This window comes from Myxine glutinosa, chromosome 3, assembly GCF_964187855.1.
Source record: "Myxine glutinosa chromosome 3, kmMyxGlut1.1, whole genome shotgun sequence".
NCBI lineage: Eukaryota > Metazoa > Chordata > Myxini > Myxiniformes > Myxinidae > Myxine > Myxine glutinosa.
Window position 1 is genome coordinate 52,734,653 of NC_136263.1, and position 18,328 is coordinate 52,752,980.

The 18,328-nt window shown below is 42.9% G+C and overlaps 1 long non-coding RNA gene across 1 annotated transcript; it reads left to right on the forward strand.

Moving 5' to 3' along the window:
* The first annotated feature begins 1,304 nt into the window (after positions 1-1,304).
* On the forward strand, positions 1,305-18,032 carry LOC144891305 (uncharacterized). Its single transcript, XR_013622826.1, has 3 exons — positions 1,305-1,463; positions 1,664-1,889; positions 16,290-18,032. It is a non-coding gene; the product is annotated as an uncharacterized LOC144891305 (long non-coding RNA).
* The last annotated feature ends 296 nt before the right edge of the window (positions 18,033-18,328 follow it).

Here is an 18,328-nt window from a genome sequence, read left to right on the forward strand (position 1 = left end):
CATAAATAATGATCGATTTGTATTTGATCAGCATCACGACCACATCTTTTGGAAAAGAGCTGGAGTTGAAAAAAGCCAATCTCGCTCTTCAGTCTCTCTTCTTTTTATTTATTTATTACAAGTGGATGTCAATAATAATAAATTTAACACCCAATAATTGTTTATAAACTTTTCCGTTCCACATTGCATGAATGCCTTTCTTGGACAGCAGCATTCTCAGAAAACTCTTCTATGGTTCAGGTGCAGGTGAGAGCAACCTCGACCAGCACAGAACTTATCAATAAATTAAAACCACTAGTTAGACGTAAGCGAACACAGGAAGCTGGAGTTAGCAGATTTTGAGAAACCACACTTCTAAGTTGGCCTTCAAAGCCAGTCGGCGACGGGGCATCCTACGTAGTACAACGTCCTTCCTTGGCACACCGGAACCACCTACAAGGCCTTCGTCCGCAGCTTGATGGAGTACCGCTCTCCCCTATGGGCTGGCCCTCCTGCCTCTCACCTTGCTCAGCTTTATTCCGTGGAAACCAAGGCTTTCAAGATCATTGGAATCTCCTGCGATAAAGTTGAGTCGATGGGCGGAGCACTACACATCGCAGACAGGTCTGTGGTCTCTGTAATTTACCACCTCCTTTCTGCTCTTACACGCTCTGTTCTTTCCGTGCTTTGTCCCCCCACCAGGCGTCTGGAGGGTGCATGCGGTGTGCCAGCAACCATTTTCCATAAACCATAAAATAATCATTTTCCGTACCCTTGCACACCAAACCCCCGAGGCCATGACAGTGGGACAGTGAAACTCCGAAAATCCAGGATCACTGCTCACCTCCACTCATTCGTTACTCTTTTTCCTCACTTGTGGAACCAACTTCCACGCTCTCTTCAATCTCATTCTTTCCTCCAATAGTTGGGCAGATTATTATCAAATCAATTGTTCATTTTGTGATAAAAGCATGAAATTTTGCAGGGAGATACTTGAATATATTCTGAACAAATCTCGATATGGAGGCAATGCACAAATCCTCCAAGGCGGCCATGGTAGCCATTTTTCAAAATGGCTGCCATGTCACAGAACAAGTATGTGAATTTGATTAGATATAGTCAAAACTCTTTTGAAAATTGTTTATATCGAGGTAGAATCTGCTCTTTATTATTGCTACTGACTAAACAGATACAGAGTTAGAAATTATTACTATTATTTTATTTTTTTTAAACAAATAACTAGTACAACTCAGAAAGTTAATTTTAAAACTTTATTATTCATTAACCAGAAACTTTTCTATTCATTAACCAGAAAGTTAGACTTCGACTCTGGCGATACCAAATTGTCAATGCCGAGAACACTCTTCTGGACAAATTGTGTGAACTTCTGGTGGCTGATTGGAGGCATGAAAGGCAGCCCAAGATGTGTTCTCATTTGTGCTAGATCTGTCTTCAATGACCTGCCTTGTATGTTCTAACCACAGGTATTCATCCTCTTTCTCCCTTTGAAAGCCATCTCTTTTCATGGACATAACATTATAAGGGGGAATAGGTGAATTACTGATGCTACCAGGCACAAGGGGTACATCGGTGTAGAAATGCGGCAATTCGCGGATAGTCTTCTTGTTGAGCACCCCCTCTGATCCTCTATTAACGGTAGTGTTTTGATCAATTCCATCACCAGGAAAAGTTGGATGCTGTATCAGGGAGATGGCAGTACCGTGGAATGAGTACCTTGCTGTTGTGGCACTAGGGTTGTGATCTATGTTGTCGACTGCTGCAGTTGTAAACACGCTGCCACGCATCTTGTGTGGGCAGACTACTTGATCACGGTGGAACTGCTGGCAAACGGTTTCCCCCATCTCGGCTGAGAGCTGAAGAACACGATCATAAGATATGCTCAAACCGAGGTGCGAAAGCCTGTCTACTAATTCCCTCTTGCGAGTGTGTACATGCAGCATTAGGCCTGTGTAGATAGGAACAGGTGTCTCCTGAGCTGAGCTGTGATGGAGGTACTTGTATTAGGCATTCGTCTGTGCTTGACACTGTTGAATTTCATCAGTTGGGCTATTGCAAGTTCGGCAGGCATGTTGCTTTTCATATTGTCTTTGGTACTGGGCCCTTCCAGAACCATTCTCACAAGAGCAAGCAAAAGTGGTGACACAGACTCCTCCTGGCATCCATCGGGGAAGCCAGTGAAGGATTTGGGTTCTCCAAACATTTGTTGGAGGACCACCCGTGCTGCACGAGCAAGATGTACTGCATCACTATCGCTGTCAATTTGGCAGGCTTTCGCAAGGGCATAACCAAAATTTTCATTGAATGCCAGCAGGACATCTCTCCCTTTGTTGTGGGCCCTCATGTCAGGGAACTGTGCAAGGAGCCGTTCTTTCAAGCGTGTGGTATTAACTCTACCATCGGCTTTAACTCCAAGTTGCTCCATTCTGGAAGTGTAGAGGTGAGCTATATCAATCAATTTAAAGACTGGTGATATTGTCTCATCTAGACGTGCTTATTCAATGTAGAGGACCAATTCAGCAAAGACAGCAGTAGATCTCTCTCTCTCTCTCCCTCCCTCTCTCTCTGTCTCTGTCTCTTTCCTCTTTCCTCTTTCCTCTTTGCTCTTTCTCTCTCAAAGTGTCACTAAATCCTGTAGCCTTGGCCTTCCTAGTTCTATTGTACAAGGCTGACAAACACCTTGCGTGGTACTTGACCTCCAGAGCCACCATATCACCTGCACCGAGTCTGGCCAGAAGATCCGTGTCTTGAGGAAGTTCTGCACATGTTTGTACTCGATTACTTAGTTGGAAAGTTGCTGCTGCGTGCAGTCCATCCTGGCCAGATTATTGTTTGCAGAAGAAGCACAACGCCTCTTTGGCCTTTTCAGTAGTTAATTTTCGTGACCTCGTGGTGTTGCATGTTGCAGGTTGGTCTAGATCTTGACCATCAGTGTTCAGATTCCGCTTTTTGGCTCGATTCAGAATTGTGTTATTATATTTGAGTCGACATTTTTTGTGATACTGTGCATTGTGAGCAATCATTGCGGTTTCAACGCCACTGCCTTCATTGAGTCGCTCAAGCTGCAGTGTCGATGGAAGCAGACCCAGGTCATTGAAAATGGTGAGGTTTTCTCCCAGGGACGTACAGTCACGTGAAAAAGTAAGTACACCCCATGTAAAGTTTTGACTTTTTCAACATATTTCAACATATAGCTATTTGATCTTCATTTCAGAAATATTGATAGATAAAGGTGATATAATATAACAAATATCATGAAACATTTACATTTTGTAGTCCATTGTATAATTAAAATAAACATAAATGCAAATTTCACATGTGGAAAAAGTAAGTACACCCCAACATTTATCACTACTTTAAATACCTAAAATTAGAATCAGGTGCACCAGCTCAGGTGCAAATGATCAGAACATTGTTAAAGAGGATCTTGGAGGAACCTGTCTTATTTAAACCTCGGACATTTAGTTTGGTTTGCTCTTTGTTGTTGAAGTGTGCAGCATCACCATGCCCAGATCAAAAGATCTCTCTGAGGCCTTCAGAAAGAAGGTTATAGATGCCTACGAGTCTGGGAAGGGATTTAAAAAGATCTCCAAACAATTTGAAATCAATCATTCCACTGTCCGGAAGATCATCTACAAGTGGAGAAGATTCCAAAACAACTGCCAACTTGTTCAGGCCAGGCCGTCCCAGCAAGTTCAGCCCGATACCAGACCGCAATATGCTGAGAGAAGTCTCTAAGAACCCCAGAATATCATCACGGGACCTACAGGTAGCTCTTGCCACTGTTGATGTCAAAGTGCACGAGTCTACCATTAGAAAGAGGCTGCACAAATTTGATCTACATGGGATGTGTGCCAGGAGGAAACCTTTGCTGTCCAGAAAGAACATCAGGGCAAGACTAAAGTTTGCCAATGAACACCTGGGCAAAGACCAGCACTTCTGGAACAAAGTGCTCTGGACAGATGAGTCAAAGGTAGAGCTATTTGGCCACAGTACCAGAAGACATGTTTGGTGAAAACCAAAGACAGCATTTGACCACAAGAAACTGAAACCAACTGTAAAGCATGGTGGTGGAAATATTATGGTTTGGGGCAGCTTTGCTGCATCAGGGCCTAGGCAGCTCACCATCATAGAATCCACTATAAATTCTTCATTGTACCAGAGTGTGCTTGAGGATAATGTGAGGCCAGCTGTCGGAAAGTTGAAGCTCAACCGAAGGTGGACCTTGAAACATGACAATGACCCTAAATATACCAGTAAATCCACCAAGGAATGGCTGAAAAGAAAGAAATGGAGGGTTCTGGAATGGCCAAGTCCACGCCCGGATCTAAATCCCATCGAGATGTTGTGGGCGGATTTGAAACGAGCTGTGCATGCAATTGTGCATGCTGTGCAACAATTTTTTATAGAATACATTTTTGCAAAGTCAATTTCTCATTGTTTTTTGTTCAATTAGATCACCTTTATCTGTAGATACTGTTTAAATGAAGATCAAATATTGATATGTCCACATATGTTAAAAAGATTGAAAAAAAAATTTCATGGGGTGTACTTACTTTTTCCACATGCGAAATTTGCATTTATGTTTATTTAAATTATGCAATGGACTACAAAATGTAAATGTTTCATGATATTTGTTATATTATATCACCTTTATCTATCAATATTGTTGAAATGAAGATCAAATAGCTGTATGTTGAAATATGTTGAAAAAGTCAAAACTTTCCATGGGGTGTACTTACTTTTTCACGTGACTGTATATCCACTCCCGACATCAAATCTTTTGGACTGTAAAGGGCGTGACAAATGTTCTGCTTTGTCTTCTTGGCAGATGATGCACATATTCCAATTCGTCTCAATGGCTGCAGAGACTGATGGGCCAGGCCGCTCAGGATCAACGAGTTTAAAACTTTTCTTTGTGGACATTGTGCTCCTTTGATGGTGTAATTGCAATGAGAAAAGAAAAGAAAAAATCATTAGGGCAGTTAAATATCATCTACTACTATTACTCCAACAAAAAATACGGGAAACACAGGAAATAAGTCAATGGTGCACGAAAAATGGCGCTTTTCATATAAAAAGTATTTCTTATTTTGCACATGTTTATATTGCACAATTGTCCAGTTAACAGTGTGCACTATTGTAATGTTTAATTATCCTTTTTGAAGTTGACTACATGTGTTTCCTGAAGCAGAAAGGCCCGTTTCCCTTAATGTACAATAGGGTTTAACCTGTCAGGTAACTAATTGATACAAGTAGTAGGCTAGTCGAATTTTGGTTTTACCCGAAAAAAATGGTATAAAGCTGAAATTTTCATCAAAGTTTCCTTTCATACCCAGGAGACAGCTGGCAAAAATACCCATTCACAGATCTTGATAATTTTTAGCCGCGTCGCAGACGCTGCTCATAGAGTGCCCTCTGCTGTTGTTGTTGTTGTTCTTCTTCTTCTTCTTGTTCTTGCAGAGAAGACAAAACCTCAAAGCTCCACCCATTCTGGGAACCATAGCTCCACCCATTCTGGGAGAGCCTTCATATAAACAAATATCCACCATTTTATTAACTCGCATAGCTTTGAGGCCTGTTTTGTAGGCCCGTGGTGTCTTCCTCTCTCACAGTTTTACTTCAAATCAAATTCGATATATCATTTCATTTTTCACAGTCGCTAACATAGTTTTAGACTCAGTTGAAAAAAAACGGGAAGAAAATCCGATGAAAGTTGCCCTTTATAGAACGAAATGAATTCTCAAAGGCCTGTAACTTCAAGTCCATTGAGATATATTTTTTTACAATCACGGCATGGTCAGTCATACACCGCCCGAAATAACAGACGGGAAAATGCCGAGATATATTAAAAATTCGTCCATTTGATGACAATCGTCACGATGAAATATTTAATTTATACGTCGTCACAATAATGTGGAGAGAGGAGCATAGCTTCGTTCACGTGTCGCTACACACGAGACATTGCCGAGATATATTTTTTTACAATCACGGCATGGTCAGTCATACACCGCCCGAAATAACAGACGGGAAAATGCCGAGATATATTAAAAATTCGTCCATTTGATGACAATCGTCACGATGAAATATTTAATTTATACGTCGTCACAATAATGTGGAGAGAGGAGCATAGCTTCGTTCACGTGTCGCTACACACGAGAAATTGCCGAGATATTTTTTTTTTCAATCATGGCATGGTCAGTCATACACCGCCTGAAATAACAGACGGGAAAATGCCGAGATATATTAAAAATTCGTCCATTTGATGACAATCGTCACGATGAAATATTTAATTTATACGTCGTCACAATAATGTGGAGAAAGGAGCATAGCTTCGTTCACGTGTCGCCACACACGGGAAATTGCTGAGATTTTTTTTTTTATAAATCGCGGCATGGTCAGTCATACACCGCCTGAAATAACAGACGGGAAAATGCCGAGATATATTAAAAATTCGTTGCCACACACGGGAAATTGCCGAGATATATTTTCACTTTGCACAAAAATAACATCAAGTAATCGAATCAATAGGAATGTCCTGTGCCTATAACATCGACGTTATAGGCACAGCTGCATCTAGGCATTGTGTAACATCGACGCGGCTTTTGTTTTAATTAAAACTTTTTGTACTTGTTTTTATGAAGCCTTGAATTTGTGGATGTCTATATACAAAATTAGCATGTAGGCTATATTGTTTTTATTTTTCAAAAATCATCAAAAACAACAAAAATAAAATTATTTGGATTATTTTTGAGGTATATAAATGGATTCAAAATATAAATGTGAAAAATCTTCAAAATTTAGTATAGGGGCCGCCATTTTCTGTTTTCTTTTTGCAGGCCCACCAGATCAATATTAAGAAATAACGGGAATAATGCTGCTATTGTGATATTTTTTAGCTGCGACGAGCAGCTCTATGAGAGGACCGCGTTGTTCTTGTTGTTGGGGTGCCTTTTTGAATAGCGCATGCGCATACACTCGGACGTGCGTTGGTATGAGGTAAGAACATCACGGACTACGCCAGTGCATGTGTATAATTTAATGACTGGTCGAATTTGGTAGCGCATATTGCAACGGATATCCTCATGATTCTACACGTCGCAGCTGGTGACCACACTGTGGTCATTTTTCTCTTGTTAAACTAGATATTAGAAAATATTACGAAGGTTAATTCATTTTGATGCCATTTTAGTGTTTTGAAATTATTTAGAAGGGTTAATTGGACCTAAAATGACAGAAAACGTACAAAAATAAAGTTACCCGCTCAACACAGATTGTCCTGTCTTTATATTGTCAAATATAAATGATAATTTTCGCTCGCAAACATGAGACCAGATCTTAGTATTATTATTATGTGTGTATGTGTATGTTAATGCATATTTAGGTAGAATTTATGATGTATGACAAAGATAAGATACAGGCTTGTAGACAGAAGGACTGAATTTATATTCATCAGTATATCATCTATCTTCATGCATCGACATAGAGCCCTATTGGCATAATACCTGACAACCAAGAATATTTTATGGTGCCCTGTCCATAAAGAATCTCCAGATAGAACCGGCCTTGCCTATCACCCCCCCCCCCCCCCCGCACACGCACACACATATACACTATGTTTCTCCCCAACTGGTTGACTACCTATGTGCCAAGTTTGGTTGGGATTGGTAGTTTAGGAGTCTATAAAACATAAACACAAAAACTCGTATTTTTTCATTTTATATCTCGATGTTCAAAACATCATTTAAAAAATTCCTCAAGGTGTCTGAATGGGGATTTTTGTCGGCTATTTCCTAGATATTAAAGGAAACTTTGGTGAAAACTTCAGCTTTATACCATTTTTTCCCCAGTTGACCCCTTTTTCATGTTTTTCGACTCGCCGATAGTGGCCATTTTGTAAAATGGCTGTCACAGCCGTTAGTGGCCTAATCCAGGTTGCCTCCATATCCAAATATGTTTAGAATATGTTACTCTATCTACATGCAAAATTTGGTGTTTTTATCACAAAACGAACAATTGGTCCATATTTCTCAGCTAAACCGCTCTACTAAGGCTTTGTGACAGCTGTTCACCCCCATCTCGGCATTCCTCACCCAAAATCATGATATTTTCTACCCTCGTGAACCCCAATCTCGCCTCTATCCAAGTTTCCAGTTTTTCTTTCCTGAAAATTTGTGTGTCTCCTGTGTCTCCCCTAAACTTTATTCTTCCCGACACCAAATATTTCTTCACGTCTGTCTCCCTCTATTTTATGCCTCATCCCCGCTGTTGGTGTATTTCCATCCTCACTTTCTGCTTTTGATTTTGCTTTTCTCTGTTACATTCTGATCCATTCTGTTCTGGCTCCACATTGTTTACAAATAATAATAAGCATTAAGTAAATGAAAAAAAACAAGTTTTCTACCTTGTTTGACGATCAGCATTTGAAAGGATAGAGCACAGACAATCCCCAGAGGTTGGCATCCATGGGAGGAAGAAATTCCTCGTTAGGGAATGCCCTGCTAATGGCGGTGAGAAAATTGACGCCATTGTTATGATGTCGCTGGTACCCAGAGTACCCCAGGAAATACATGACATGATGTGTTGTCCATGCATGTTTTAACACCAGGTTATAAAACAGGACCATCACTAATATAACTCTCCAGGTATCCCAATTAAACCCAACGCTCAGTGCGGCAAAATGGCAGGTATCACAAATGCAGGGAATAGTCAGGTTCACTATGTTAACAAATATAATTTCGTTCAAAATTTTGGTAGATTAGCAAAACTATACATTTTTGGAATATTCAGAGCATGAGGAATCCAAAAATTAATGTTTACATTTGCGTAGACAACTTTGCGAAAATGACCCTCAGGACAGTGATGAAGATAGTCAGGTTCACTATGTTAAGAAATATAATTTCTTTCAAAATTTTGGGATTAGCAAACCTGCACATTTTTGGAATCTTCAGAGCATGGAGAATCTGAAAATCAATGTTGGCATTTGCACAGACACCTGCATGGCCGCCATTTTGGATTTTGAAAATGGCCGCCATAAAATACATATTTTGCGCGATCTCTGCTTCTAGTCAACCTAGAGACTTAATTAAATATGTTAATCCTATGTTTTCTGGGTCAAGGAATCCAATAAAGGCCTCAAAATAGTGCTCAGGATTATAGAAAAGCAACAAACAAAGGTAATTGAAAACCATTGTCTTTATATTTGTGATATAACTGTATTACATAATACATGATATTGCAAGTCCTTTGAAGTTATAGGTTGTTATAGGAAGTTATAGGTAGTATCAGATTGAACTATAAGTCCTATACACAGGATCTACGAGGTCTACACCGTTCAGGAATATGCTTTTACAGGTCTTCATCACTGTCCTGAGTGTCATTTTCACAAAGTTGTCTACGCAAATGCAAACATTAATTTTTGGATTCCTCATGCTCTGAATATTCCAAAAATGTATAGTTTTGCTAATCTACCAAAATTTTGAACGAAAAAACATAGTGAACCTGACTAGCAGCAGGGCAGGCCATGATGGCAGGAGCGAGCAGGCATGGCCATTCCGGTAGAAAGAGAGTGGGCAAGTGCATGCTTTTTCTCCAGTTTTCCCCTCCAAATGTTCGCCCTTCCGCGATCACTCTGCTCCCGCCATACCCATCCTCTCCCCCCCCCCCCCCTACGTGGTACATGAATGAATGCATGCATATACATGTTTATACATTCTTTTGTATAAGCCGAAAGCCGAATGCCTCAACTCTGTGTTTGCCTCAAAATCTTGTGTCCCAAACCCATCTCTCTCTGTTCCCACCTTTCCCAGTCGAACCCAACTGCTCCTGGACTCTGTATCCTTCTCTCCTGACAAGGTGGAGAAGTTTTTATCAAACCTCGACGCTGATTCTGCAACTGGACCAGATGGCATCAGCCCTCGGGTCCTAAAATCCTGCTCTGCCGCTCTATCTCACCCTCTCTCTGTTCTTTTCACCCTCTCTTTTGCTCAAGGTCATCTGCCAGCATCTTGGAAATCAGCAAACATTACCGCTTTACACAAAAAAGGTGCAAAAACAGATCCTTGCAACTACAGACCAATCAGCCTGCTCCCAATTATCAGCAAAGTCATGGAATCCATCATTGCTTCAGATATCAAATCCTTCCTCTTCTCAAATGGCTTGATCTCTGATCATCAATTTGGATTCAGACCAGGTCATTCTACTCTGGACATGTTGCTTCTGCTGTCTCAACAATGGATGGAGGTCCTCAATGCCAAACAGGAAATCAGAGCTGTCTCACTTGACATATCACGTGCCTTCGATACGGTCTGGCACCCAGCTCTGCTCACCAAACTCACCTCCTATGGTATTCAGGGAAATCTCCACTCATGGCTTGCGGATTTCCTCTCTGGTCGTAGGCAACGTGTGGCCCTGAATGGATTTCTCTCATCTTCCCTTCCTGTTCTGGCTGGAGTTCCCCAAGGTAGTGTTCTGGGCCCTGTGCTATTTCTGGTCTTCATCAATGATCTCTCCGACTCTCTGGAAAATCCTCTCTATCTCTTTGCTGATGACTCCACTATCTGCCGCTCCATTCCTCATCCCTCAGATCGGCAGTCTGCAGCGTCCTCACTCTCTGCAGACCTGGACAAAATCACAGACTGGTCAAACAAGTGGAACATGTCTTTCAATCCTGACAAATCTCACACTCTTACAATGTCTCTCCGAAAGGACCGACTGGACAACCCTCCCATCTACTTTCTCAACAATCCTCTCCAAGAAGTTCTGTCGCTCAAGCTTTTGGGTCTCACTATCTGCCATGATCTTTCTTGGGAAAACCACATTTCCAAGCTGGCCTCCAAAGCCAGTCGCCGACTGGGCATCCTCCGTCGTGCGAAGTCCTTCCTTGGCACACCTGAGCTCCTCACCACATACAAGGCTTTCATCCGCAGCTCAATGGAATACTGTTCCCCCCTCTGGGCTGGTGCTCCTGCCTCACACCTTGCTCGGCTTCACGCTGTTGAGGCCAAAGCTTTCAGAATCATTGGAATCTCCTGCGATGTAGTCAACTCCGAGGGCCTTTCACTCACTCACCGCAGGCAGGTCGGTGGTCTTTCTGTCTTCTACCGACTCCTCTCCGGCCTTGCTCCCCCAGCTCTCTCTGTGCTCTGTCCCCCCAATATTCCTTCAGGTCGCACAAGATCTGCCTGCAACCCTCTTATGGTTAAACTGCCAAAGTCTAGGCTCTCTGCTCACCTTCACTCTTTCATTCCCCTTTTCTCCCGCCTCTGGAACAAACTCCCCCACTCCCTTCAATCCCACTCCTCCCTCCAGGTCTTTAAAACAGCTGTTCACCACCATCTCTTATCTTCTCCCATCGAAAACCTTGATCTTTTCTACCCCCGGTAATTCACCCCAGAGTCCTTGCAGTGTTCATATGTTTTATTCCTCTCCCACCTCCCCCCAAGTCCTCCCGATGTCCCTGCTCTCAAATGTTGTGTTTGTGTCCTTCCCCCTCTCTCCCCATCTTGTCTGCCGCTCCCCTTGTTTTTTGTGTTTTGTGTGTCGGTTTGTCTTTTTGTGTGATTAATGTTAGCTCTTTCACGAGCCTCGATCTTGTATACAAAAAAAAAAAAAAAAAAAAAAAAAAAAATCAGCTGCACCTCATTTTCCTGATAATGGATCCTCAGATAAACTCGTAGTTGACAAAATACATTATTTATCTTGTCCGCAGAAACAGTAGCACAAGCCTTCACAGACATTAACATAACATTGCAATAACGACAATGACACTCGGTAGAGAGCATACCTCCGAGGCCAGGAGGAACATTTGATGTTTTGTATCTCACTGATAAGCTGGATCTAGATCCGGACCTGAACCAAAATCGAATCGGGTTGTTCTCGTCACTTACCCAAATCAACCACCAAGTTTTGGCACAAGTCATCCACAACTTTTCGAAATATCCTGCTATGTATCGTTTTTGGCCCTATCACCCCTATCACCTGAAAAATTAAATAATTCTTGTATCCGGATCCGGATTTGAATCTTCACCAAAATCGAATCGCTTCATCCTCGTCACATACCCAACCTCTCCACCAAATCGCATTCGAATTCGACCGCAACCTTTTGAGATATCCTGTTCACAAACAGACAGGCGTGAACACAACTTCCATCACCTTCAGTGGCGGAGGTAAAAATAGTTTCGAACATGAAATGGGAATGAATTTAAGGTATGTTTTTATTTCCTTTACTGCAGAATGCTGCACTGTGGAACTGTCAAATCGTACCTCGATGTGCAGGGAATGAATGCATTTATTAGGGGGGTTTTGAGTGAGGAAAGAATTACTGGAGCCTGTTAACACATTAAATGCAGGTCTGCCATGCTAATGACGACCTCTTGTGTGGTTCGGAGTTTGCACGTTAATATGAAGGCCCTGTTAAAAGGTAATAACGGGAAATTGCATTGTGCATAACAAACTGCCTTCTAATGAACGGAGGACGCGGTTATGCGGAGGAGGAATCAACTTAGCTGTCACATGTAGATTCCCATATGGAATTTAAAAACCGAGCTTTCAGAAGAGAAGACTTCCACAGTACAAGGATATACAAGGAAACTTTGGACGAGGCCATTTGGCATTTCGTACATTTGCTTGGTCAATCCTTTTCCCAAACCTCTCTCCTACCACTTGTTCTCCGTCCCATGAACCTCCGACAAGGTTGTAGATGGGGACATTCAAATGAGCTCCGACCGACCGATCATCCGTCCATGTACTTTTGTGGACGCGATATTTGAAAAACCGTTGACCATTTAGCTTCAATATTGCACATATCTATATTTCTCATTACGGCTGGTGATTGGCTGAATTATGTTGCCATGGCAACACCCTCCAAAAATGTTCTGTAGATTTTCTATTAGAAATTCTATGGTACTTTAGGACCGTATTCTAATTCTATAGAACTGTTCCTTAGAAAATTTATATTGAATTTCTATGGAACAGTTCTATAGAATTTGGTCCTAAAGTACTATAGAATTTCTATAGACAGGTTCTATATAATGTCTGTAGATATTTTATATAGAATACAGTGTACAGTTTATACATTTGATTTATAGAAATATTTATATTTAGACATATTTTATACAAATATACAAACGAAATATTTATACAAATATACAAATTTAGTTTAGACAAATAATTTTAATTTAAGTTTATACATAGAGGCCTAGCTAGCCAGTAATAGTTTTATACAGTGCTAAAGTACTATAGAATTTTTTTTATAGACACAGGTTCAATAGAGCCTCTGAAGAAGTCTATAGAACACCCATTCTCTGCAAATATATATATATATATACATACAGTTACGTGAAAAAGTAAGTACACCCCATGTAAAGTTTTGACTTTTTCAACATATTTCAACATACAGCTATTTGATCTTCATTTCAACAATATTGATAGATAAAGGTGATATAATACAACAAACTAGCAGAAGTACCCGGCATTGCCGGGAGGGGAGGGGGGAGGGGAGGGGAGGGGGGAGGGAGGGGGGGAGGGGAGAAGAGGGGGAGAGGGGAGAAGAGGGGGAGGGGGGAGGGAGGGGGGGAGGGGAGAAGAGGGGGAGAGGGGAGAAGAGGGGGAGGGATGGGCGGGGGGAGGGTGAGGGATGGGAGGGGGGAGGGTGAGGGATGGGAGGGGGAGGGGTGAGGGATGGGAGTGGGAGGGGAGGGTGAGGACTGGGAGGGGGAAAGGGGGGAGGGGGAAAGGGGGGAGGGGAAAGGGGAGGGGGAAGGGGGAAAGGGAGGGGAGAAGGGGTAGGGTGGAGGGGGGAGGGAGGGGGAGGACGGAGGGGGAAGAGAGGGGGAAGGGGGAGGGCCAGTCAACAATGACGTTGCAGTTCTCATGGTCGTAGAGCAGCACAACAATCGCAACATCGTCCTGCATCTTCGAAAGAGCACGAAGCGGATTTTGGAGACACCGATCCTGTGACCCACGTCACCCACGTCCTCCAGTACCGGCGTTGCCGGGCGGGGGAAGGGAAGCCCGCACATTCTCAACCCGTAAATTCGCCCTCTCGACTCAAGCTCGTATTCGATTCGTATTCGAAATCGAAAGGGGAAATCCTTCGTATTCGAATTCGTAAACACGAAATATGAATTAAAATTTAATTCATATCGCACAAAATCGACACAAAACACGATCGCATAAAGGTGAAAAACACAATGGCTTTTCGCCCTGAAATACGTGCAAACGTGTGACGTGTGACGGGATGGAACATCACGTGATCGCTCTGAGCGAATCAGTGAGCTGCTCGCACTGGCTGAGATTAGCGGGTACTTCGCTGAAATGCGCTGAGGTAAATATGAATAAAAAATATGGATCTCGTCAAATATTGTTTCGGCCATGTTCGTCCCAGGCTCAATGGCCATGTCTATGCCAAATATCAAGCACGTGAGCCTCTCCGTTTCGGAGTCTATCGGTAACATTACACACACACATACACAAACTGTGTTTTATATATATAGATATCATAAAACATTTACATTTTGTAGTCCATTGTATAATTTAAATAAACATAAATGCAAATTTCGCATGTGGAAAAAGTAAGTACACCCTTGGCTCTAATAGGTGGTATTGCCCCCTTTGGCAGAAACGACCTCAAGTAGGCGTTTCTTATAACTGTCTACCAGTCTCTGACATCTACTGGGAGAAATTTTTGCCCACTCCTCCATGCAGAATTCTTTCAGCTGTGCGATGCTTGAGATGGTCCTTTCCCGCTGGAGTATTCAGACCCCTTCACTTTTTTCACATTTTGTTATGTTGCAGCCTTATGCTGAAATCGTTTAAATTCATTTTTTCCCTCATCAATCTGCACTCAATACCCCATAATGACAAAGAGAAAACAGGAGTTTAGAAAGTTTTGCAAATTTATTAAAAAGAAAAAACCAAAATATCACATTTACATAAGTATTCATACCCTTTGTTATGACACTTGAAATTTAGCTCAAGTGCCTCCCATTTCTCTTGATCATCTTTGAGATGCTTCTACACCTTGATTGGAGTCCACCTGTGGTAAATTCAATTGATTGGACATGATTTGGAAAGGCACACACCTGTCTATATAAGGTCTCACAACTGACATTGCATATCAGAGCAAAACCCAACCCATGAGGTCGAAGGAACTGCCTGCAGAGCTCAGAGACAGGATTGGGTCGAGGCCCAGATCTGGGGAAGCTTACAAAAAAAATCTCTGCTGCATTGAAGGTTCCCAAGAGCACAGTGGCCTCCATAATTCTTAAATGGAGGAAGTTTGGAACAACCAGGACTCTTCCTAGAGCTGGCCGCCCGGCCAAACTGAGCAATCGGGGGAGAAGGGCCTTGGTAAGAGAGGTGACCAATAACCCGATGGTCACTCTGGCTGAGATCCTGTGTGGAGATGGGAGAAACTTCCAGAAGGACAACCATCACTGCAACACTCCACCGATCTGGGCTTTATGGCAGAGTGGCCAGACGGAAGCCTCTTCTCAGTGAAAGACACATGCCCTGACAAATCTGGCCAGCAGGGAAGAATGGGGAAGATTTGGCCCCCGACTTGCGTTGGGAGGAAGGGGGGGGGGTACAACCACCACTAAGAGGTGTTCCCGATAGTTGTTCTTTACGTTTGTTGTCTGTTTCGGTCACTTGCCTTTGCATACACGGTATTTCAAAAACCGTTCAAGATTTAGCTTTCATATTACACAGATGTATTCTTGGTATCACCCAAAAGGCGGGGCACCTCGAGTAACAGCTTCGTGCCTTAGCTTATGGAAGAGCTAGATGACAACGCACCGTCAGTGGGATGATGAATGAACAAGAGGAAAAATTAATGAAGAAAGGAAGAGAGAGAAACGGGAAGAAAAGAAGCAACCTGCAAGTATATATATCGGGAGATGTAGATTATAGTGCAGAGGATAGAAAACATCGTGGGTCGGGAATAGGAATGGACAATGATCTAAGATGATGATGGATACACTTATGGCAAGGCTTCTTTTATTTTTCTACAAATTTGATGCTCAAGGAAGAACGAAGTGACAAAGAGCAAAAAACGCAACGTACCGACAGTGGGGCGAGATGCATGGGAATGAATGAAGAGCCGGGCAAAGAGCATGGGGAGAAAATAAAGTAACATGTCTGAATGAGGCCTAGCTACAAGAGCTTGCGGCCTGGACAAGGACACACAAACCCAGTACAAAAGGTACACATGAAGGTACTCAACAAGATATGTAAATGCATTACATCGTTAACCACAAGATGAGTAAGTGGGAATTTTCATTTTTTGCAAGTCTCACAAGAACAAACGAAATGAGAAAGACAAAAACAAAGGAGTGGAGGTGAACAGTGAGCCAATGTTGAGAGCTTTCGATCACACCGTTTCCAGGAGAGACCACCAGCCCATTGACCACCATTCTGGAGAGACTACCAGCCCATTAACCACCATTCTGGAGAGACTACCAGCCCATTAACCACCATTCTGGAGAGACTACCAGCCCATTAACCACCATTCTGGAGAGACCACCACAACCCATTGACCACCATTCTGAAGAGACCACCAGCCCATTGACCACCATTCTGGAGAGACCACCAGCCCATTGACCACCATTCTGGAGAGACACCCAACTCAATGACTACCATTCTCGAGAGACCACCAAGTCATTGCCACCATTCTGGAGAGACCACCAAGTCATTGACTACCATTCTCGAGACCACCGGCCCATTGACCACCATTTTTGAGAGACCACCAGCCCATTGACCACCATTCTCGAGAGACCACCAGCCCATTGACCACCATTCTCGAGAGACCACCAGCCCATTGACCACCATTCTGGAGAGACCACCAGCGCATTGACCACCATTCTGGAGAGACCACCAACTCATTGACCACCATTCTCGAGAGACCACCAGCCCATTGACCACCATTCTCGAGAGACCACCAGCCCATTGACCACCATTCTCGAGAGACCACCAGCCCATTGACCACCATTCTCGAGAGACCACCAGCCCATTGACCACCATTCTGGAGAGACCACCAGCCCATTGACCACCATTCTGGAGAGACCACCAGCCCATTGACCACCATTCTGGAGAGACCACCAGCCCATTGACCACCATTCTGGAGAGACCACCAGCCCATTGACCACCATTCTGGAGAGACCACCAACTCATTGACTACCATTCTAGAGAGACCACCAGCAAACTGGGGGAACCATATCCCATGAGGGTTATGCAGTAGGCTACTCTGATGAGCTATTGACAAGATATACCAAGGAAGGACTCCGCACAATGGAGGATGCCCAGTCTGTGGCTGACTTTGGAGCCAGATTTCATTTATACAGCGCCGTGCCACAATAAAATGAACAGACCTGATTGTAAACAAACGACATTTTCACAATCTGTGTATGAACACAATCAAACCGATGTACATAATTATATTGGTGTCTGGTGGCATATCCCGTCATATCACAGGGCATGAACCACTGAAGGCATTGAACCAATGATTTCGGTATGACAACCAGATTTGGCTGAATGTGGATTAGATTGTGTTCCAGTTCTTGTGTATTTGTCAGACGCCGGCTTTTCCGCCAGATCCATAATCTCAGACCTGTTTGATGGCATTCGTGCCTTGCTGGTGTAAGTGGTAAGAGGGTTTATTGTATACCAGGAATTGGCATCTTGCAGTATGGAATACATTTACTGCAGAGAGATGGTGCCACAGGCCACAAGCCGTACGTCCAGCGGGAAAGGACCACCTCTGCCCGTTCGAGACGGAGTGGGCTGCAGCTTCCTCCCAGGGCACCACGGACTCCTGACCTGAATGCCATCGAACACCTCTGGGAACATATGGATTAAATGTAAATAACTTAATCCAATCTTATCCTCCTGTTACAACTGAACTGGAATGGCAGTTTATAGTTAGGTTTGCTGCTGTCCTGGGTCGAACCCAGACAGGACTGGTCAATCTTTTACCGAATGAGATTTGCAATTTAACTGTTACGTGGATGTAAATAAATGTCATTTGGAAATGTGAATTTTCTTTTCCCTTTTGTTTGATTTCCCTAACAAGGAACTTCAATGCAGGAGGCCATTAGAGCATCAAAGTCTGCACAATGGTTGCCAACCTTTGGTTGTTCGTCCGTGCTCTATCCTTTTTAAATGCTGAGCATCAAGCAAGGACTTGGGCCCGGTTGCATAAAACACCCTTAACCCTTAGGAAATATTTTTGTTGAGGTACGCTGTAATTCCTTAGCTAAGGATTTCCTAAAGTGCTGTTGCAAAAATTTCCTTGAAGTTAAGGAAATCCTTACTAGAAGCCTTTGCTATGCCA